Source organism: Pezoporus occidentalis, unplaced genomic scaffold (assembly GCF_034315485.1).
Source record: "Pezoporus occidentalis ecotype Australia unplaced genomic scaffold, CSIRO_AGI_Poc_V1 ctg47, whole genome shotgun sequence".
In the NCBI taxonomy this organism is placed as follows: domain Eukaryota; kingdom Metazoa; phylum Chordata; class Aves; order Psittaciformes; family Psittacidae; genus Pezoporus; species Pezoporus occidentalis.
In genome coordinates this window covers 1,463,541-1,487,725 of record NW_026915802.1, presented here as the reverse complement: position 1 = coordinate 1,487,725, position 24,185 = coordinate 1,463,541, and the positions used below count along the sequence as shown (strand labels likewise).

The window sequence follows — 24,185 nt, the reverse complement described above, 5'->3', positions numbered from 1 at the left end:
GGTGATGCACAACATGGCCATAACAACATAAACAAATTAGCCCCAGCACCACAATGAAAATCAAAGTCTACAATTCAAGAGGAAGCTGTGCTGACCCACAGCTCTCAGACGCCTAACTGATGGTACACACAACCTGAAGCCTTTCTATTTCACTGTCTGGCTCCATTCCAAAACACTTCTGCTTCTCTCCATGCCAACCTGTTTGACTACACAGCATTTGCTTCTCCTGAGTGGACATCATCAGTCATACCAATCTACAAGAGCTATTTTGCGAGATGAGGAAAAAAGCCCCTTAGGGAAAAGTACAGCTTACCAAATGTGCTGTGCCTGGGACTTAGACTCAATCTTAACCCAGGTCTCCTGGGTTGACCCTTCACAATACTCATGTGCAATTTGGCACTGTGCCCATAGCACAAAGACCAGGTGGAAAAAGGCATTCAAACCTTGGACAGTATAGACAGGACACAGGAACACAAACTCTGCCTTCACCACTACCCCCCCCCCCCCCCCCCCCGGAAAAAAAAAAAAAAAACACTAAACACCAAAACAAACAGATGATAGGCAGCAGCTTTTTTCTGCTTTTGAAGGTGGCGTGCACCAGCATGGCTTTCACTATGAAGGCTCTGCTGGCTTCTCTATATACTTCTTTAGATGATCCATCTCACAGGAACGGAAGGGAGGATCATGTGTTTTCTTCTCACAACCTGACTTCATTGTTCCCAGTAAGTGTTGCACCATAACCCCCAGTGAAGCAAAATGTCTTTGTCTTGGTTCAGTGCCAAGAAACCAAGTGTCATTTGAGCCTCAGATGAAAAGAACATGCTACAGCAGCACATCCCACAGCAAAGGAAACATTTGGCTGAAGAGAGAAAGACGGAAACCAGAGAACAATAAAAATAGTAGTATCTAGTTCAACTTCATACATATTGCATGTGTATAATTCACCACCATATATTTCAACAGCTGACACCCAAGAAGAACTCAGACAAACCCAAAGTGTCTCCCCTCTCTCCCAAAGAAACAGGAGACATGCTCAGCTGAAATCCACTTCATCTAGCCATTATCAATGCAAAAGCAGCTGCACTGCTGACAAAAAGGCATGCCTTGTTCCTTCTCTGGGATGGTTAGTTAGTAATTCTTGATATGTCGACCCACTTGACATGTCAACCAATTACTCTGCATCAGCCCTCCCCGTTGCAGTACAGGGAACACCTGCTATATCCAGAAGAGAGACCCTTACTGCCCTCATCACTTCACACTGGTCTTTGCTCATGCAGAAGGAAAGGCAGTATGGAAGAAATGGACAAGAAGGGGATGAAAACAAACCATGCCCACTAAATCAGAGAATAAGAAGGCAGGGTGCTAATTATTATCAATAAACCAGATCTCAATTGTTAGGGAGAGGCTGGGGAGCCTCACCAACTACTTTACACAGAAAAATCTAACCAGATGTGACAAAGCTTTCTCAGCTGAAGGCGGCAGAATACTCTCAAGTCTTCCCAATACTTCTCAAGTCTTCTTGCTCCAAGAACACATTTCCTGGTCTTGTAAGCATCATTTCTTCCAACATACTTACATGCTTACAGACCTCATGTGCTCAAGGTCTCAGTCTGCATGTACAGTTTTCCCTTGCGTGCTCAACTTCTTCTGCTCCCTCATCAGAGAACACAGGCGAGGGATCACGGTTAGATCTTGTCATTTAAATTTACACAATTGTTGCACACACTAAGAAGTTGCATTATACACAGTATTTCCAAGTCATTCCAATTTTGCAAAACCCTATTATCCTCAACATTATTGCTGGGCCTCACTTCTTTCCCACTCCCATACCAACTCCATGACAGCAGGCCTCCACCTCTTCATCACAAGTCCACTCCTGGATACCACCAGCAGGCATTACCAGCCAATGTCAGCTCCCCAAGAGACCTTCCACTACCACACCAAGCAGAGAAAGCTGAGCTCTTCCAAGGGTAAGCACAAGCCTCTCTCTCCATCCAGAGGGGGGAATGAGGATACACAATTACAGATTCTAGCCTCAGGCTGGTCATTTGATGAAACGTGTGTTTTTCATTCCTAGTTTTAGCCAAGGAAAATGTAATTAGGGACTTTGAAAAGCAGCGGCATCCAGACGAAAAGTGGCAAGGGCCAGCATGAATCTTCTTGCTGACTCCCTAGCTTCCACCAGAGAAGGAAATGAACCAACAGCAGATGCAGTTACCTGCAGGAAACAGGCAGGACTGGCTGCAACAGACAACCCACAAGAGCGCTGCAAAGGCCCGCAGTGGGAAATGAAAGAGTAACACAATAATAATGCTATCTGGAGTCCGTAGCTGGAGTTATGCACAGAATACCCTCCCTCCCCAATCCATACATTCATGTTTTGTCCTTCCAGTCACAAGCTGCATGTCGAGTCCTTTCAGGAACTTGCTCAGGCTACAATATTTGAAAAGTAGATGAGATGGAAGAAGGAACATTATGCTTTTATCCCATACAAATCTGCACCCTCCTCATTTCTTCACATTGTCTTTCCGTGTTTTTCATTTCCTATAATCATCTATGTAGCTGATCCATGTGTTTTTTCTCACTATGAATTATTAGTCTGTCCAGTAATTTAAGCGGTCCAAAATGATACAATTCCTCAAACCTTTTCATCATGGACATGGATTTTTATATAAAAAATTAATCAAAATCTGAGTAGGATCAAGGCAGTTAATAATTGAATTAAAAAATTGGCATCTTCTTCCCTAGCAGACTTTAAAATGCAGAAACTTGAACTGGTTTTTTAATAGATCTTACACTGATTTTAAGCACATTGAAAATTAACAACAAAAAACCTACAAAGCCTTTTTGCTATTTGTCTTGCATCCTAAAGTATGTTGTCATCGGCAAATTGTGTTTCATTACAGGATACTACCAATTTAAAAAAACACACTACTCTATTGGAGTACTTTTTTATTTCCTATTGTTACCAGCAACACCCAAGAATAATATAACTGAAGGATTAGAAGGGAAAATTCCTTTCACTTAACTGCTTACTCCATGCATTTGACAGTATTTTGTGTTAAGTTAGTTTTACTGTTTCTCTTGTAAGCAGTCAGATGCCCTGTTAGTTGAGCTGGACTAGGCCCATGCACATACGGAAGGAAAAATACACATGGAAATGTAACTGCAGAAACTCTGCTAAGTAAAATGAAGCCGCTGGGTACTCCTTAAACAACACACACACACGGAAAATCCTCTGCCTCAAATAAACACACATTTCCCATCAGGCAGAAAAACATATTCAACATTCAACAGCCAGTGTCAATACTGGCTACAGTCTCCTTTTTCTTATTTCAGTAAATCGTGTGATCTGCTTTTTCACGCACTCTACCCTAGAAACATGAGACATCTATGATTCATTCTGCAACCTACCTCTCCAATAGCACACCTAAGGGGAAGACATGTTGAATGTTTTGGGGGTTGTTTTTACATCAAAGAATAAAAACATTAAGAGCATTGCATTTCTTTGGGGATTTTGTTCCTCCTCAAAATGAGTCTCGTCACTTAATCTTTCCCTTCCACATTTCCCCACGCTTCCCCCACGTCCAACCCACTGCCTGACATTCTTTCCCTTCCCAGAGATTGTCTCCTTTTCCACCTTGCTCTTTCCCCCTCCAGAGCTGTCTCCTGGCTCCCCCCTCTCCCTTTCTGTGCCAAGAGAGCCAAGCTGTCCAGATGTCAAGTTTTGTCCAAGCTGTGCAGTTTGTCCAGATGTCAGCAGGGTCGGCACACACAGGAAATTCTGTTAGAGGTACACTTCATATATTAGAAAGCTGCTTTCTGCTTTCTTTATTCACTCTCTTCACTAAAAGAAAGTTTTACTCTAACCCTTCTCCCCCCAGCCTCTCCCATTTCCCCACATCATTCTGCCTCACCAGAAGCTTGGTCATTTTCTTCATGTTTTTCTCTCTTGCTCTTAAAACGTCCTTTTTCTTACCTATTCTCCACCCACTTCCTTTGGCTTCTTTTGCTACCAGACTGCCATCTATGCCATTAGTCCCAACCACGTCTCCAGCAGCTCTACAGTTAAATCATTCATTACACTCCTTTAATTTTCACCATTTGCTCCTCTCAGCCCTAGCACTGCCAGTTCCCAATCACACAAACACCAAACCTGTACCCTGTCTGCTCCTTCTTTCAAACAGTACAATCTTGCACTGGGAACTGACTGCTCATATAGGAAGCAATTACCAAACCTTTTTGCAGAGGTGCATGATGATGTGCCAGTGTTAAGAGGGTGGCTTACTAAGAACTGATTGGAAGAGATAAGTGAAGCCTTGATAATCAAGGCTGAATCCATTTGAAGTTCAGATAAAGGTTTTGGCTGACTGTTCTGGGGCAACTTATAAAGATCCAGCTGGACAGAGCTAAGCAAGGACACTGAGATGTTCCAAGGCAGGAGGCATTAACTTCAGCAGCTAAAAAACAGAGCAGTCATTTACCTCTTCAGAGTTCAAACTCTACACACAGTCAGCAGGCAACTGTGTAAGGCAGCTTCTGAACTACTTAAAGAAGCCAAGAGCAGTGCATCACAGGGGCAGCTAAGAGTTTTTCCTGGAAAACAGAGAAGGGAAGTAGCACCTGACCAACAAGGCACACCAAGGGACAGACACACACACCTTCAACACCTAAGCAGTGAGTCAGGGATGGACCCTGTCAAAATCTACCTGGAAGCTGCAAGCAGGACCTGTTGCTCCCAAACCTTGTAGGAAGGTTGCCTATAGCATCACCCCAAATGCAAAGGCATGTGGGGAGGTGGGATGGCAGAGGAGAAGGCAAGCAGAAGAGTGAACAAACATGCAGGCAGCTGTGATTGAAAACTCTAAAAAACTAAGGTCTCTGCAAATGCCTGAGTTAAAAGCAGAAGCAGCCTCTTGGATCGATTATGCATGCACGCCACTGAAAACACAGGCTGCTAAAGTGCCAGAGCCCTGCTGGATAATTTATTGGCTGGTGTTAGTATTCACAGAGCAGTGGGCAGAGTTCAAAGGAATAAGATGGAGAATAAAAGTTTGAGCCTTATAAAAATACTGTCACAGCCAGCATGAGCCTCAGCTCTACTAAGGGCTCACTTTTGCTGGGTACAGGCAGAAGCCAGCACATACTATCACAGCAGGAACCAGCAAGTGCCATCTTGGCACAGGGGCAGAGGGTTCTGAGAGGGTGCACAACCAGAGCATGCAAATGTGCAAACTTTGCAAATGTCTGAGCAGATGCTTGTTTGGCTTTTGGGAAAGTTTGAGAGGCTGTGTGCAAAACAGCCACGACCCTCCTTCTCCCTCAACTTTACCTTACAATCCTTTTGGTTGTCCTAGGCCTGCCATACACCAAATTTCCCAGGCTACTTCTGCCATAAACACCAAGCAGGGAGTAACTGAAGACCTTCACATGTCTTCCTCACTTACGGTCTTACCAGGATTTGAAGCCAGGACTTCAGGGAAGAAATTAATCATGCTAAGCCCCCCAAAAAGCAAGTTTTATTTAGGTGAGCTTGAGTTTTCCAGCTTTATCACTGCCTGAGCCTCTTAGCCATCTAGTTATCAGGAGAGAAAGATGGGAAGACAGTGAGGTCATCAAATTACTAAGCCCTACGTCTGCTCACGTTTAAGATTAGACACAACACCAACAGCATTAGAATAAGTACTGTGCAGTTGACTTTAGCAGGGATGTAAAGCAAAGGCTGCCTTGCCTGTCTTCTCTCCCCTCTTTGCAAGGCTACTATAAAACCAGATCTTACAGACATAAAGGTGCACACCGTGTACTGCCACTACTTAACACAACCGTTTAGCACCAAAAAAGGAATACAAGGGAAAGCCCATTATACAGACAAGATGAACTAAGGGGTTTAACCAATATTTTACTATTGAATGCGTGCCCAGATACCACCTTTAAACTCCTTGTCACAGCACCTTTCCACAGCACTCAGCATACCCCTCTCCAACCTTATTCATTCCAGGAGAGACTTGTCTGAATGTACAGTTAACTTTCTGATCTAGAAGCTTGTCTAAATTAAGCTCTCTGCCCCTTGCAACACATACCTGACCTCTGAACGCACACAGGAATTTGGTATCATACAGTGTGCTGCTAGTGTACCAACAAGTACTCATCTCACTCACGTCTTCCTGCAGATTAGTCTTCCAAAAAATTCTGTCTGGGAGCACCACTTGAGGCTCAATCAATTACAAAAAGATACCTTTACTGGAGGCCATAGAGGACCATGCTTTAGAGACACAAATCACTTTGAAAACCTTTTATTTACATTTGGACAACACCACATACGACGAGATTCTTGTGTATGACTGGGGAATACAGTAATATAATTAAATAGATTTATAATCACTGAAAGTAGTACACTGTCCATACAATATAAAGTTGCATTTTTCTCCATGGAGTCTGGAGGACTAGAGTATTGACAGATGCTCATTCTTTTAATCATAGAGGGCTGGGGGACAAGGGGTTGAAACAAGAAAACAAGAAAACTGTTTACTCTTTTGAGCAATGGCATAGAATCTCCAGAAAGGGCTGGCAGCACCATTAGATGGCATACGTAACTTCATTAGGTCAGTTTATAAATGTGTCAATAATCAGGGTCTTGGCAATTAATCTATAGTTAGTCCACAGTATCCTTTCAGGTGGATTTTCAACAGCAATGCTATTAAAAGTCTGAGGATAAAGGTATATGGTGCAGAGCACAGAATTTAAGGTTGGCAGCATCTGCTGATAAGTTTGACAACCATTAAGGGAGAACAGTTTGGGATAGAATCTCAAACCAATCCTAAGATGAAGGGTGTACTAAATGTGATTAAATAAATCAGTGTTGTCTATGATCTTCAACAAAAAGAACTTAAACTCTTTCTATTGAATTTGAGGCCCATTTTAGAGATAAGAAATAGAAACAGCAATTTGCTTTTGTCATGAAATAACTCAATGGCAGAATGAAGGAAAAAAAAAAAGTTTGTGCCTCCTGTCCTTTCCCAAAGGAAAACATCTGGACAGAGTTAGGTAAAAAGAGGCCATAAAGCAGATAGAAAGGACTTACATGGAAAAAGAGAGACGAGGTATAGCTTGCTTAACATGGAAAGAGACAAAAAATTATGGAGAACAACAAGCAAATCAGAAATGACATATGAACCAGTTTACAAACAGAACCATTTTCCCAGCACAATTATGGTAACAGGAGAATCACTGGAGAGCTGTAAGAAATCTTTCACTGAGCACTTACATGGGATAATCTAGCATGGCCCAGGAGACCTGGTTGATCTTAAAACAACAAACTCCTCACAGCACAAGAACCATCCAATTCAACGTGTGAGAAGCCAAGCGGGTATGGAAGGAAGCAGGCAGCTGAATGGGAAATTTCTGACAGAGCTCAAGCATGAAAGGAAGCAAATGGAAGGTCAAAGTAGGGGTGTGCTCCCCAGGAAGAATATTGAAACTCTGCCTCAACATGTCAGGATGAAAATTAGAAAAGCTTGAAATTGCATGAAAATGTACAAAATGTGGAAGGCAGCAAGAAGGGCTTCCAAATGCACGCTGGTAGCAAAAGAATGACCGAGTAGCTGCGGGCCCAAAGCTGTATGGGACACAGAACTACTGGTAAAAAGAAAACACTTAGGTCCTCAATGCCTTTTTTTGCCTTGGTCTTCACTGGCAAGGATGGTTCTTATCCTTCCTGTTCCATGTGCAGTGGAAAGATCCAGGAGATTGAAGAAAACCTACCTGCAGCAAAAGAAGACTGAGTTAGGGACCATTTAAGCAAAGTGGGCATACTTAAATCCCCAGGACTAGATAAAATGCCCCAATAGCACTGAGGGATGCAACAGTGGTTGATGTCACTGTGAGGTTACTCTCAGTCATGCTGGAAAGGTCACGGTGATGGGAGTAGGCTCCTCATAACTGAAAACAGGTAAATGTCACACCTGTCTTCAAAAAGGGCAAGAAGGAAGATTCCAGGAATTACCGACTGGTCTGCCTAACCTAAGTTCCAAGGAAGGTTATGCAGCAAATCCTCCTAGAACCCATTTCCAGACACACAAATGACCAGAAGGAGACTGGGGACAGCCAGCATGGATTTACCAAGGGAAAAAATGAGCAAGATTGCCTTCAGTGACAAGATGACAGGTCCAATGAAGAAAAGGAGAGGACAACTTTTGAAAGTCTCCAATAGTATAACTGTAAACAATGGTATGTAGATGTATCAGGGAAAGTTCAGATTGGACTTTGGAGAAGGTTCTTCACTGAGAGGGTGGTCGGTCACTAGAAGAGGCTCTGCAGGGAAGTGGTCAGGGCACCAACCCTGTCAGAGTTCAAGGGGGTGAACTCATGTGGATGACACTTTTAATCATATGATTTAGTTTTAGGCAGTGCTGTGAGTAGCAGCGAATTGGACTCAAAGATCCTTATGGGTCCCTTCCAACTCAAGATATTCTATGAATCTATTATTTATAGACAACTGGAACCAGATACTACAAAGCATATGGAAAACTGACTGGACCACTGTTCTCAAAGGCTAGTGGTCAGTGGTACAACAACCCAACAGCAACCAGTTACTAACAATGTTCCTATGGGGTTCTTTGCTGGACTTACTACCAACATCTTTTTTGTACTGGGGAGCCCAGAACCAGGCACAGTAGGCAGATGTGATCCCACAAGTCTGAGTATGGGGAAATAATCCCATCCCTTGAACTTCTGTCTGTGCTTTTGCCAACAAAGTTCAGTATGTGATTAGCTTTCACCACTGCAAGAACCATCCTGACGGTTAGAGGCTAGAGTGTGATATGCAAAGAAGCTGGGATTGCTGGTTATGGTCAGCTCAAGAAGAGCTAAATGTCTGGTTCTCGTTCTCCTTAGTCTTTGGCTCTGAACTTAAAAACTCTACAAGCAGCTATGAAACTTCACCATCCACCAAATGAGCATAAAGGATAAACTGAAGCATGGAGTCATTATGAGCCAAGAAACACAGTGCTTTTCAATATTTGTTTCCGAAGGTACACAGAACTCTGTAGTAGAGCCAGGAACAACCCCCAAAAGAGCCACCTCCCTTTTCCACAAATGCTTGCCCCAAAAATGTGTTCTAGCACTGATGATCCCATAATTCTGCAGTTTGCCTCTACTGGAGGATTTCTGATATTGTTCAGGTTAGATATAAGGAAGAAGTTCTTTACTGTGAGGGTGGTGAGGCACTGGAACAGGTTGCTCAAAGTGGTAAATACTCCATCCCTGGCAGTGTGCAAGGCCAAGTTAGACAGAGCCTTGGGTGACATGGTCTAGTGTGAGGCATCCCTGCCCATGGCAGCGGGGCTGGAATGAGATCATGTTAAGGTCCTTTCCAACCCAAACCAATTCTGTGATTCTAGGACTGACTTCACCCAGAAAATAAGACTTAATTGAACAGTCCAAGCTTTATGTTTTAGAGCATTTTAACTACTCACCATTACAAGGATGCTGTAAAACATGCAACTGCATCTACTGTCCCACGATCACTTCTGGACTACTGAAATGGCATGGCAGGCCAAAATAGGAAATAGAGTGTTAGCAAGATGAGGGTTAACAGAAGGCTCATTAATAACATACCTGATGTTGGCATACTATCTGATAACAAGAAGACACATAGTAAAAAAGAGAAGACATCACAGCACCACACAAAGTCACTTGATATAATTCAAATTCAGAAAGCAGGACACCCTAAAATTACCTTATGTCTATCCTGGATTTTGTGCATCTCTCAACATAACACCCAAAACAAGACACATGCAGGAATGCATTCACTGGCATACGCAGAGCCCCTAAGGCCAAGCACGCCCAAGTTCCCTAGCAGCATGGTACAGCCACACATCTGGAACGGCTGCTCACTGTACAGCCAAATCAAAGCCCTCCATGCTTTCAGGCACTCTTACACTCACAAATATACAACACCAAGGACACCTATACACAGAGAACTGTTGCTTATGAATGGAATTAGATAGTTTTTGCATCATCTTGATAAGACACCAGTTTGGCCAACAAACCTCTTGTATTATGCCACTTATTCTGGATATTCTTGTTGCTGAGATTCATCAGTCTTTCCCCAGCATCCTTCTAAACACACAACATCAAAATCCTTAATTCTTTTTCCATGATAAAATTCTGTTTCCATGACAAAAAACTAGTTTCCCTTAAAAATTGCAGTGAGCACTTCATTGCTGTTCCAGTGTGTCTTCCTACCTACATCAGATGAACAATGGGAAGTTTGAGGATGGTAAAACTTCATCAAGTGAGAATTATGCTGTTTAAATAAAACAGATGGAAGATGCACACATGAAAACACCAAAGCAAAGGCCACAGCTTGAATTATTGTTGTAATCCTTTGCCACATGCCTACAGAAAGCTTGACAACAGCTAAGCTGTCAACATGCTATCATACCACCCATTCTGCTGACCAATCTTTGTTTTTCTGTACTCCCCCAGTTATCTGTGTCCATCTGTTGTCTCCTGTCTCATCCTTAGCATGCTAGCTCTTTGGGGCAGGGAACATTTTTTGCCCTGTGTTTGAACCAGGATTGTGTAGGTGCTACCACAATAGGCAGGGATAATAATAACAACAATAATTAGTTTATATCTTACTATCTCCATGGGTTGGAATGTTTCCCTCCTGACTTCACAGCAGTGTTCGTAAACAGTTATTACTTGGTGCAATATGGGGCCTCATAAACAAATAATTACATCCCAACCTACCTTCAACCACTTCACCAGTCATCCCTTGAGGCCTGAATCTGCTGAGCTCTCCATATGCTCCAAATGGTGAGTGTATATGAACTCAGCTCCAGAAGAAGATACCAGCCTTGCACTGCAGCAGGACTAACATCCTGCATATAACCCTTAGATTTTCCTTGGACAGAAGAAGCTTCCTACACACAAACTGTTGCCTCCTACTTCTGTGTGTCAACCCTGACTCACTTCTAGTGCCAAGAAGTAGAGTATAATATCTTCACCCTCCACTCATTCTGAAGAATGGCGAGAGCTTACAGTTACAAGTTTATGTAAGAAGGTGCAAAGTGGTTATATTATAAACTGCGCACACACATAGTAGTCAAGCTCAACACTGCTCAAGTTCAACAAGCATAGATTCCTAGATGTTCTGTCAAACCAAAAGGAAGAAACTTCCTTCTTTGAGAAGGTTTGTTAGGGGAACCAGCTCTCTGCACTGGAGATGCTCAGAAATTGATACCGAGGCCCAACTGGCTCCAGACAGGCTGTTCATGTAAATCTAAGATTCAGGAAAAGACAGAAGTAATACAGCACCCAGCATGTCTTGGATTATTTTTTTTGTTGAACCCTCACAAAAGGGTTTTGCTGAACCTTCAGGAAAGAAGAACCCCAATCCCGAGTAACATCCTCCTCTCTGGAAGTGCCATGACCCTCTTTCACAAGTACTGAAATACATGTCTTTACTGATCAGGCATTAGGTTCCATCTTCACAAACCCACTGGGTGCTAATATACCTCCTTGCAATGCCTAATACACACTACTCTGCTTTAGGCAACTGAAATAAAGGATGATGCAGAGAGAAAAATCCTTGCCCTTGTCCACTACATTTGATGAAGGAGCACAGAAAAATCATCTTGTAGTAACACCATATAAACCTGGAGTGGTATTTACCAGGTGAAAGCAGAAGCGTAAGCCTCCTTTTCCATCTTCAAATCTTGCCAATGTAAATTAATCAGGAACCAGGATAAGAGTCTCAAATAACTTCAATTTCCTAGTTACAAGGATGCAGAAAACTAGGCCAGCCCTCTGCTTGTTTGTTATCTGAAGAAATAAAAAAACTTACAGTGCTGGATGCTAAGTTGATATTGCCAAACACCCAAGCTCCCTCAGGCCTTTTAGGCACATGCACTGTAAAACCGGATCATGCCAGGAGCATGGAAGGTGCTGCAGGGGCATCTGCAGAGGGAGTGTTTTGCCCTGGCCCTGCCTCCCCACGCTCCCACCACAACAGCCAGTGGGGGGAGAAGCCTGCCTTTCGGGGAGTGTAAGAGCTGCTGCACGCAGGCATTGGGAGTTCAGCCAGCCACCTCCCCTTCTGAACTGGTCAAAACTGTAATAAAACTCCCTAGGTAAAATTTGGTGTCTCTCTGTCTCACCTACTCTTAAAACTTCCTGTGATGAGGGCACTACAACCTCTCTCAGAAAGCTGTTTTCATGCTTAACTATCCAAACACTCACAAAGCTTTTCCTAGCACCTATCTCCATATCTTCCTTGCAACAAATTAAGCTGATTACTTCTTGTCCTATTCCCAGTGGACACAGAGAACAATTAATCACTGTCTTCTTAAAACACGCTCTTAAATACTGGAAGACTTTTCACGTTCCTCGTCAATCTTCTCTCTAGAATAAACCAACCCGGTTCCTGGAGCCTCTCCTCACAGATGACACTCACCGCCCTGGCTGCCCTCTCCTCATCTCTTTCCACTGTTTCTGGTTTTGATGCTCACACCAGATGCAGAGCTCTGCTATGGGTTCAGCAGCGGCTGCTAGAGTAGAAAAACTACTGCCTGTGCACTACACGTGACATTCCCATCAAATATACCCTAAAATGAGATTTGCTTTTTTGCAACGTCACCACACTGTTGACTCACATGCAGTCTCTGACTCACTGTGGTGCCTCCCAGATCCTTTCCTGTAGTTCTGCTGCCTGGCTTGTTATCCCCCATTTTACATGTAGGCATTTGATTTCACCTTCCCAAGTGCAGTAGTTTTCATTTGTATTTAATAAATTTCTCCTTATCGAATTCAGACCATTTTCTAGTTTAATAGGTACAGGACCTACATTGTGCCAAGAAAGTGGATCAACTTCCTGCCTCATGTTACACATTGGCACCAAAGACAGCATGGAAGGCCGAACTGCTGGGTTCAGGCGAACTTCCTAGAAGCTATTGTCTTATCAAAAGCCAATCAATTTGTTACTGCCTTTTCGCTCTGCATTTCTACCTGACACACTGTTTCCTTAGTAAACAAACAGTAGCTCACTCTAGCCTCATAAAATACATTAATTCTATGAAATTATAATCCACTGCCAAAAAGTACTGCAACATCTTGGGCACCACGTCACTCTATGACCCTAGCTATACAAAACAGAGCTACCAGCAACTCACTAACTAGGTTGTATCAACCAAGAAGGAAGACAAGGGACACGTTTAAAAACCTATTTATATTGAGCTAAATTCTTAAGACCCAGCTCAACAAAATTATGCCTTTTAGTCCACTGTTGTTAGAGACACCATCAATATGTATTTGATTAATGACTTAGAGGAAATTACATCAAGGATCAATTTGTTTCCTTGCTTTTTTCCATAAAGCCCTTAACATTCGATTCTCAGATATGCAGCAGGTATTTTAAACGCATATGCCTGGGATTACATTGTATCATACCCTCTTTCAAAGTGCCTCATGAGCTGACCAGAGAAGTGAGCAGATTTTGATTCCAGGACTTCAATGCACTACAAGGAATACAGAGTCCCTTGAGAAGGTTGGCCTTAGTTCCACCACACGATTCCTGCATTCCCCAAATCTGTCCCCCCAGAAAAGTCAAAACAATATTTTCTTTTTCTTCATGGTCTACAAAAAGATTGCAGTAACTTGCTATACTAACACAACAATTACAAAAAGGGGAGTATTTCTCTCTTTCACAAATTAAAAAGGATGTGAAGGTCCTTGAATGCATCCAGAGCAGGGCAAGAGAGCTAGTGACAGTGCTGGAAGTCATGTTCTATGGGGAGTGGTTGGGGCCTCTGGGGTTGTCTAGTTTGGAGAAAAGGAAGCTGAGGGGTGACCTCACTGCTGATCTCTCGGCTATGCAGTGACAGGATGTGTAGGAATGGTTCAAGACTGCAGAAGGGGAGGCTCAGGACAGATATTAGGAAACACTTCTTTACAGAAAAGGTGAACAAACATTGGAACAGGCGTCCTAGAGGGGTGGTTGATGCCCTATGCCTGTCAGAAGCATTTGCACAATGCCCTTAATAAGATGCTTTAACTTTTGGTCTGCCCTGAAGTGGTCAGGCAATTGGACCAGATGATCACTGCAGATCCCTTCCAACTGGAACTATTCTATTCTCAGACACATGGAGACTTCCTTTCAGGGAGCTTATAATTTACAAATGATAACTCTGACTTTTCAGTGAATGGCCAAAGTGATGACAGTATGAAATCTGGTCTGACACATTCTGGGAAAGAACTCGAGACTTCTGCTTCTTAAGTTAATACTTAAGGACCACCTTGCCTACTTTGCTGACACTCCATACCACTGCAGTGATGTTCGTGGGTCATGCACCAATACATGCTGAGGGCCACCTGCCTGAGAAGCAGCTTTGCAGAAAAAGACCTGGGGGTCCTGGTGGACACCAAGTTGAACACCAGCCAGCAATGTGCCCTTGCACAAATGAAGTCTCCTGGTATCCTGGACTGCATTAAGAGTGTTGCCAGCAGCTTGAGGAAGGGGATCTTTTCCCTCTCCTCAGCACTGGTGAGGCCAAACCTGGAGTGCTGTGTGCAATTTTGCCCACCCCCTTGAAGTACAAGAGAGATATGGAAATAATGGGTACAGTCAAACAAAAGGGCCACAAAGAGAACTGAGAGCATCTCTTACATGAAGAAAAGCTCAGAGAGCTAGGACTGTTCCGTCAGGAGAAAAAAAAAGACTCACGGGGGATCTTATCAATCTATACAAATACCTGGAGGGAGGGTGTAAAGTTGACAGAGCCAAGCTCTTTATAGTGGTTCCCAGTGACAGGACCAGAGGCAAGGAGCACAAATGGAAACACAGAACATCCTATCTGAACATCAGGAAACACTTGTTTATTGTGAGAGTGACTGAGTCCTGGCACAGGTTGCCCAGAGAAGTTATGGAGTCTCCCTCCTTGAAGATATTCAAAAGCCATCTGGATGTGGTCAGCTTTTCTAGGTGGCCATGCTTTGAGCATGGTTGGATCAGATGACCTCCAGAGGTCCCTTCCAACCTCAACCATTCTGTGATTCTGTGGGTTTCACCAGCAGGTCAAAAATCTTCCTGGGAAAGCGTTGCTCCATGGCTTAATCTGCTCCTTTTCAAATGTGTCCTAATGCTACAGCAGATCCTTCTGCAGCCTGATACTGCAGATGGTGCAAAAAGGAATTTAGTAGCCAGGACTTCTCAGGACAATGATGCCATTTTGCTTATTGTATGATCTGACCGAGATTTTTGCACAATGATTTTAATTCAGACTTAAGCAATGCTCAGACAGATCAGATAGGTTATTCCCTCCTTTCCATTATTTCCCAGAACTAGTGAAGACAAAGCACAGTGGTCAAAAGAATACAAATCAAACTGTTTAATGTCATAAGAACATATTGCTCATATCAGCAGAGGCTTATTCCAGATAAAATCTCAACACTAAAGCAAGGACTTATCTTCCCTATGAATCCCTAACACCTGAAAGTATAAAAGGAGGGCAGCACAGCCTCCCACTGGCTCTTCCAGTCTAATGAACAGAAGACAGCTCAACCAAGCAAGGGCGGGAGATATCACAATCCTGTCTCACCTTTCAGTGCTCTGAGGACCAGAAGAGAAAACGTTAAATGTGCACATCACAGTTTTATACTCGTGTTCAGTGACTGACTCATCCACATGCAGTAAATGGAGGTCAGTTGAACTACTAAATATCTGCGAGTAACAAGAGCAAGTATACCATTAGGACTGGTGCCTTAACTTGCACCACAGCTTGATTAATTTATAGATACAACAGTAACTACAAGAGTAGAAAATCAGCAGAGTGCCAAACTGAACAGAAAGCCTCTTGAACCATAACACGCCTTGGAAAAAAAAAAAAGTCTCTCTTCCATTTTGCTTTTTTTAAAAAAATGAGGCATTTTGTTACTTTTTTTTTTTTAAGAAAGCACAGTTGGCGACCTGGTAATTTCCTTAGCACACATCAGTTGAAAACTGGAAACAAGATTCCCCCTTAAGACAAGTGAAGGACTCTAAACTTAAGGTGAAGAGGTTTTTCACCAGCCCTTTCCTTGTTTTCCTCCATGACTAGTCATGAAGACAGCTGACAGAAAGTCCTTCTATACATCCCTCACCAGATCCCATTCCTCCACGCTCCATTGAGTTTCTGCAGCTCAAGCAGATTCCTTTTTCCCCTGAAATCAATGTTTAATTAACACATTATTGGGAAAAAAAAAAAAAAAAGGTCTGCAATAGCAGACTGAAGCAAACCCAGCACCTCCCTGCTCTGCAGATGTAGTCAGTCCCACCAGACATACACCGCTGGAGGAGCTCTCCTCATCCTCCCTCAGCTGCCGGCAAGCATCATCCTCTTGCTTAGTTACCCTCCTTTCCATTTTTCCATTCCCATGGGACTCTTCCCCTCCTTCAAGTGTTTCACAACAGCAGGAAAGACAGACAGTAGAGGGAGAATGGGAGCAAGTGCTCTCTGGGTAGCCTCACAGTATGACCAATGCCTCACCTTTAATCCTGCTATCCCCATCAGAGACGCACACCAATTCCCCTGATGACACCACCACTCCCTCCACCCCTCATCAACAGAGCAACAGGATCAGCAGTGCAGTGGAAACAGGACCATATACACTTTGCCATGAGCAGAGGATGCTCCCATGGTCAAACTCACAAACACGTTCTGGGACTAAACACAGCTATATACATACCCAACAGCAGTGGAGAAGCTACCAGCAGCTTCAAAAGGTTTACATCATACCTCCCCCCATCCTCATCAATTATTATTCTATCCCATTCCTTGGCTCTCATCCGGCTGCTGGGAGGTACTTGGATGCAGGGGATGCTGCAGCACTGTCAAGGGCATTATGAGGCAGGCCTAGATCTAGAGCGCCCTCCCTGCTCAACACACAGGCACCCTCACTACAGTGTTGGTGCAGCAGGCAAGAGACAATAGAGTCCATGAACTCCTGGGCTGGGCTGGGCTGCCCTAGTTATGAAGAGATACATCAGGATCTTTGAAAGAGTCTACTATCCCAGCACTGTCATTCCCAGGATCCAAAGCTACCAGTGTTAATTAGTTCCCGTGATGTGATGGATGACAAGCGGCAGGGCCAGGAATGACACAAGCAGATTGTGCTCAAAATAAGCCATCCCTCACCATCAAGGGCAGAGGAAAGGAATTTGGAAAGGACAGGAGCTGAGCACACTGCTGCGAGATGGCAGGTATGCTGACAGAAACCCCCTCATCCCTGACGTCCCTTCCCAATACCCTGGCTCACTGCTGCTTCCAGCAGACAAGAAACAGGCAGGGGAGTGTGCCTGGGAGAGAATTCAGGCACAGCACTGTGAGAGACAAGGGGAAAGCTCTAAGAGACATGGGGAAGCAAGGCAGATGAAGGGCTAATCCACCCTGTAGCAAGGGGCCACATTTCAGACAGAGTTGAACTTCTACCGGCTGTAAGCACACCTCCACCACCCTCTGCAAAGCCACACAGCGATGCCTGCAGCAGCCCATAGTCCCGAGAGGCTGCAGCCTTTAGCCCAGACAGAGGACTCTGCCAAGCTGGCTGTGTGGTGTACAGTTCCCAACAGCTGTCCACAGTGCTCAGAGCGCACCTTTTACTGTGAATGGCAAAAAAAAAAGAAATTGTATCCCCACCTTCCCCTAAGGAAGAATGCAGGATCTCCCAACATCACTGGCGCATTTCCACTAGGAGTCTTATTGTTCAACTTCTCAAGCACACCACTACAGGGGCCTTGCACTTGGTCCCTAATAAACACCAGTAAAACCATACTCAGGCTAGCCCAATGTAAAGTAATAATAATAATAATAAAGGGTACAAAGGAAGAGCAGTAAAACCCCATCCACTGCCCACAACAAGGAAAAAGGCAGAATAAAACCTGCTATATTGCCCTTCTACGAGCATGTCTTGGTCTGGCTGTTTGGATTGGCGGTGAGTGGCCAAATCACCACCTTTAGATCTCAAAATCCTTTACACATGTGTTGCCTATGCCCATGGGAGGAGAAAACAGAGAAAAAAAACAAATGTCCTGACCCAAGATTCTGTAGTGTGTTTCAAGCAGCTGCCAGTCCCTCAAGCAGCTTGGTTTCCAAAATGCAAAATACTTTCCTCACAATTTGCTGTATGAATGAAGAGCCAACTCTGCTGGATTAACAGACTGCTATTAACTGGAAGAGGGGGATGAGAGGGAGAACTGATAAAAATTTCCAAAGCTTAACCAAAATTTGTAATTTCTGGCACCAGCTGCATTGGCAATACTCCCAAAATAAAGCCTGACTCTTCTCTATGCTGATGGTGACAGGGGCAGATAGTCAGATGCATTTTGTTTTTAAATTAAACACTGTGTCTCTTGAATCATCATCAGAGGCCACTTCTCATCCCAGCTTTTGGTCATCATAAAGTTTCTGGCTCCTTCAGCTTGTTCTTAGCCAGCTATGTGGCCTTACCCTTCCTACAGCATATCACAGCTCAACGAGTACCCAGACATCTACCTGCACATGCCCAGAGTGCAGAGCTGACGAAAAGGCAAATGGAAGCAAATCAAGGGAGGGAAATACACTCTGCTTCAAGACAGGTGAACTCACAAGCCCAAGAGAAGGCTGCAAAAAACAAAAGCAAGTTCAGTAGACCCACCAAAACAACCACTGATGCTACAAGAAAGGGATTAAATTCTCCCTTCTTCAGGCAAGAGCCAGAAGATCTTGTGCAGTCTGAAGGTGTCCTCTGTTGAGGGTTTAAATCCAATCCTAACACAAAAAGAACTGCCTGCACCTCATGGCTTGGTAACTTGCTTGGACGAGGAGGAAAGTAAAGGAGAGAGGAGACATACTCATTTCCACTAGCGCAGGGACTTAGGTCTTAAAATTCACCATCATCACTACCACAAATTACCCTGGCACCACCTCTTATCCTCTGAATGCTCTGCAGGAACTGAGTTACCTCTCTCACTTCAAGGATGCTAGTCATTCAGGGTCAGAAATAAGTTCCAGTGCTGTGCAAGTTCATTCTGTTCCATTGGCTGTGCCAGCTCAAGGAAGGGAAAACACCACAGTCAGAGACTGGTGAACTACAAAACTTATGTTGCAGTCATTGAAGTTCACCTACAATAATTTCTTCCAACCTTTCCTATTCCTACTACCTATTCATAAAAGGAGGTTTGCTGTGCCACAAGAACACACCAGTACCTTGGTCGCTGGGGAAATCGAGGAGCCATAGAAACATGGCCCACCTTCACCCTGCAGGGTACCAGGGAGGCAGCCTCCCAAGGGCAGCAGGCATGTGGTCCCTTGCAGTCTCCTCTGCCTGTTGTTCAGCTGGCCAACGTATCATCTTCAGCATCAGTCATGGCTGGACTACAAGCACAAGAGCTGCACCATGACAACCATTTCTGAAGAGACTGGGGTAAAGGGGAGGGCAGGGAGAGATCAAAAAGCAACTACTGGTGAAGCTGGGCAGCTGAGGCAAGATTAGGTCTGGTGAACACAAAGCAGGGGAGTGGGGGAAACTGGTATCTCTCCAGGTATCACCAACATCAACAGCATGGGACCTTCCTGGCTACAGTCTAGGTAGCACCTCAAGGTCAGAAAGGAAGGAGAAAAGCAAAAAGCAAACAACAATAGCCCTGGACAGATTTATTTATTCAGCTTTGCTATTGCTCCATGAAGTGGAAAGATCCAGAAACCCGGAGACCTCAGAGCAGGCACAGCCACACATGGAAGATGAGAAGTAGTGGCTGGTGGAGCTACCTTCCTCCCCCAGCTCCCCTCTGTGTGGGTGCAAGCAGCCCATAACCAAGCAAGGAGGTCCTTTGCACCCAGAGAAGATACTGAGCGGGTCTGAGAGCTTTGGAGAGGGTCCTGGCTTGTCTGAAAGCCAGGAAAAGCCTCCCTCTTACTGCCCCAGCTCCCCCACCCTGGCACAAAAGCCACCGCAACCACCAGCTGAGGCTTGCCTGGCCCGTCCCCATGCTCTAGCTGGGGGGGGAGGAATGAAGGAAGGAACGAATGGAGGAAGAGACTCCCATTTTCCTTTGCTCCCCCACCCCAGCGTATTCCCTGTTAGACCCGAAAAACCGTGGCTCTCTTGCACATACTACAGCAGAAACACAAGGAGCTTCCCTCCCCCCAGCCTCCAGCAGGGACTGCATGGAAATGGCGATATTCCTGTATCGTCTGGATCAACGGCACGGATAAGCTGAAAGGGGGCAAGGGAGGATGGCATAGGAGAATGAGGTGGGAAAGCTTTGTTTGGTGCTGGCTCCAGTGCAGCCCACCCCGTCTCTCCATTGCAATGCCCTCCAATTCGGACATGCAAGGAGGAGTTGGGGAGGGGGCCTGGGGTGCTGATGAATTTTGTTTCCTCCATCAAGAGGATGGCTCACTCCCCCAGGCATGCCTGGTTCTGCCAGAGCTCCCTGGAGTAACCTTTATTCCAGTGTGTCGCAAGCATGTATTTCACGGATGGTTACACTGAATCATTATCACCAGACGTTCATTTGACCAAAATAATGTTATTAGCATCATCAGGTCCATTTCCCCCCCCAATTCCTCCCTCCCCAGTACACATATGCTCCTTCCGATCCTCAGGCCCCTGCTATCCACATAGGGCACACCCCTTTCGACACAAAATCTCATGATGTGTGACACAATGTCCGGCGAAAGAGAGCGGCAAGAAGGGCTGGCGAAATGGATGGACGTGCCTTTGGCATTTACTGTGTTCCCTGCCCTCTGCCAATGTTTATCAGCCGCACGCACACACACAAAGACGCAAAAAATCAGAATTAAATCACGGCCTGTCCTAGGTACATGACTATGGGTGCACCAGTGTGTGCACGGGTGCCCAAGCTGCGGTCACAGCCCTATCGGGAACCCAAATCCGTGTGGCACAAAGCAAAGGTCATCGTGCCACTGTTGTGATGCACTAAAAAAAAAGCCGCAGAGCCATCAGGATGTAACACAGAATTTTCTCGTCAAGGGATGAGAAACCTTTGAGGGGGTGGGGGCTGGGAGAAGGAAAGCGGGTGTGCGGATGGGGGGGATGGGGGGGAAATGGCAGAAAATGGGGAGGAAAATGAAGAATACAAAGCTCCACTTCGCTAATCCAAGATAGACAATCCATCCCTTCCCCCCTCTCTACGCCCTCCCTCCCCCCGAAATGTTGGTGCAGATGGATTTCTGTATCTTGGTTTTGCAGCAGTGGGTCTAATGACTCCCATACCGAACCCCCTCGCGATGATAACCCCTCCCACTACTTTTTTTTTTCTTTTTTTTAGACCAGGCTGAAGAATAATGTGTTTTTAGAGATAATGGGTTTTATAAAAAGAAAAGGGACGCAGCGCAGACATTATGCGAATAAGCTGCTCCTCGCATCAACCCCATCTTCCCCCAACCACACATCCCAATTTCACCCCCTCACATCATTCTCCAGCCTTCCCTCATCGGCTCCCCCAAGGAAAGGAAAAAAACCCACAACATGATCTGGGTAGCCGATCTCAAAATCCCAAGCACTAATCTGCTTGAATTTGTTCTTCCCTTTATATAAGCAGCAGCATGTCAACATGTTCAGTGGAAACGCAGCGTAAAATGAGGCCAGGCTACAGCCATGGAACAGGGGTGATATCGGCAGATATCACTTCTATCGAGAAGCCATCGCCACCGGGATGATGAAATCAAGCACTGGGCTTTCAGCCGTTCCCTTCCTTTATCTATATATTTTTCAACGCTTGCTCCTATTTTATTTTGTTTCAATTTGGTTTCGCTCTACTTTCTTTTTTAAAGGACAAAAGTGAAATAAATAATTAAAAACTGAGAGATGTACCCCACTGGAAGGTGCCCGAATGCTCCAGAAAGAGAATCCTCACCTCTTAACTTCTTTATTTTTATTATTTTTTTTAATAAACACAGTCCTGTTGCTCCCACTATCCCCAAACTTGTAATGTCCCCAGGTGCACCTCCCTACTCCCAAAAACCAGATATGTGTAGAGACAAATGTTTAAGAAACTGCTGAAGACTGAAAACAAACCGACAGACAAATGGGAAATTATGTCTATACAATAACCTAGTTCGCTCAGCTGATGAAGTGCGTCCACTCCCAAAATCAAGACCAGTAATCTCTGCAACCTCCTCCCCCCGAAAATACTACTAACCCATAGATAAACTGGCCTAACTTAACACCGATGACCATTTTAACTTAAACCTGAGACAGACGTAACACCCTTCTGGTTCACATTACATTTAATAACTCTATCTACCATCACGACAAACAAAACCTTTTGTGATCATTTTTTCCCCCACCAACTCGACATCTCTCTTAGACTTTTTACTGGTCTATTTAAGAGTTCGCCCCCTCAAAAAATAGCCCCTCAAAATACACAATAAGCAGGTATTGGAAAGCGGTTGTTTCAATATTCACCTTTTTAGGAAGGCTGTGTATTTACCACGAAACAATTCCGTGCAGTAAAAAAAAAATACAGGAAGAATCTAATATTTAGCAGAAACAGAAATAATTTCTTAAAACTATTTGTAACGAAGCGTTGAACAGTTTGATCATGGAAAGGTGGAAAGAGCTTGGAAAAGCGAAAGGCTCAAAGTGTCCTTTTAAGAAACGATTCGGTGGGTTTAGCCTGGCTTCTGCCTCCCCAGTCCTCTCGTCTTTCTGCTGCTGATCTCATGCCTAATCTTTTTATTGTTTTCTCGGGGGGGGGGGGGGTGGGGAGAAATCAGGAAAAAAAAATTTTGAAAGAGAAAAATTTCAATTTTAGCAAAATGCCCCTCAAAGAGCACTGGTTAAATATGTTCCTTCCTAGCTACAAAAACCTACAATTAAAATAAATTCAAAGAGTAAGCAAAAGACAAGTCACCTGCAAAGCACCAGTCAGTGCCCTTAGGTAGGAGAATTACATCACTCCGTGACCGAATGATGTTTTCTTTTAAATTATAAAGCAGGTGGATTTTTTTTTTTTCCCGACAGAAAAGGAGAAGGGAAAAAAAAAAAAAATCACACGACCACAGCGGTTATTTCACATACATCTTGCACGAAGGAAGCATTGAACCAACCTTTAAGGTCACTGACTGCCTGAAAACCCACAGCAGTCGCTCACGGTGGAAGTTTTCAGGCAAGACGACTACTAAATCATTAATACAAACAAATGGAAGGCGGGGAGGAAAGGCGCTACTGTAATAGATCCGAAGACTTGGAAGAAGAAAAATATTAAAGAAAAAAAAAACTTTAATCTTCAGCCTCTCTTCTTTCCTCATTAATAATTCTTTAAAGAAATCCTTAAGCTTTAGCCAAGCAGTAGGTAGGCTCTCTCTAAACGTCTCCCTGCTGTAACTCAGCGTAGCGTCTTCTTTTGCGAGAGGCCACCCATTTTCTACTCCAAGAAGCCCAGCCGTGGGAACTGCGATTTCCCAGTAACTCGAGAGAAAGGAACCGGGGACGGAGCGTCCCGGGTGGTCGTTGCGCGCCCGCTCCTCCCGGGCGGGCAGCGCCCAGCCCCGCTGGAGCACGGGGAGCAGGGAGAGGGATAAACCGATCCGAAACAGTTGCCGTGAGGCGGGCCAGGAGAAACCCGCACGCGGCGTGCCGGAGCAGCGGCGTCCAGCGCCCACCGGGCGGGCAGTCCCCGCCGAGCCGAGCCGCCCCCTGCCCGCCGCCCCCTCTCACCTGCGCAGCCGGGCGGACTCCGGCCGCCGCGCCAACTCGCGGCTCGCCTCCGCTGCGGGGCAGGGGGCTCCAGCGTGTCCCCAGCCGCGGAGACTCGCGAGGTCCCGGGGAGGCTGGGCTGGGCTGGCCGCGCCGTACGGAGCGGAGCCGAGCCGTACCGTACCGTGCCGTGCCGTGCCGTGCCGAGCCGTGACAGTCGCGGGCGGCCGCGGGCGGAGCTGCGCAGGGCTGAGCGCGCCGCGGTGCCGGAGCAGCCCGAGCCCCGCGCACGCCGCCGCCGCCCCCTGCCGCCGCACCCGCCCGGCCCGGCCCCGGCTTTTAAAGAGACCGCGGGCCCGGGTCCGCGCCCCCGGCCGGCCTCAGCCGCGGGCAGGGGCAGTAGAGCCCCGCCGGGCTGCTGCTCACGAGCTGGCGGCGGCACCGCCGCCTCCTCCCAAGCGAGGGGCTGGTGGCTCCGCTTCTGCCTCCAGCCCCGTCGGCGT

At 45.4% G+C, this 24,185-nt stretch overlaps 1 protein-coding gene and 1 long non-coding RNA gene across 33 annotated transcripts in view; one reads left to right on the top strand and one right to left on the bottom strand.

Annotated features, from left to right (window-relative positions):
* NRXN3 (neurexin 3) overlaps positions 1–23,879 on the bottom strand; it is a 1,035,236-nt gene extending 1,011,357 nt beyond the window's left edge. For 31 of the 32 annotated variants that reach the window (XM_062636166.1, XM_062636181.1, XM_062636183.1 and 28 more), the window contains exon 1: positions 23,704–23,879. The gene's annotated coding sequence lies outside the window, so the exon portion shown is untranslated. Of the gene's footprint in view, positions 1–23,093; positions 23,623–23,703 lie in introns of those variants that run through there. The other variant, XM_062636167.1, reaches the window with a different exon arrangement.
* Positions 16,668–18,554, top strand: LOC134172777 (uncharacterized). The gene is made up of 2 exons (XR_009968010.1): positions 16,668–17,239; positions 18,497–18,554. It is a non-coding gene; the product is annotated as an uncharacterized LOC134172777 (long non-coding RNA).
* Positions 23,880–24,185: the final 306 nt, after the last annotated feature.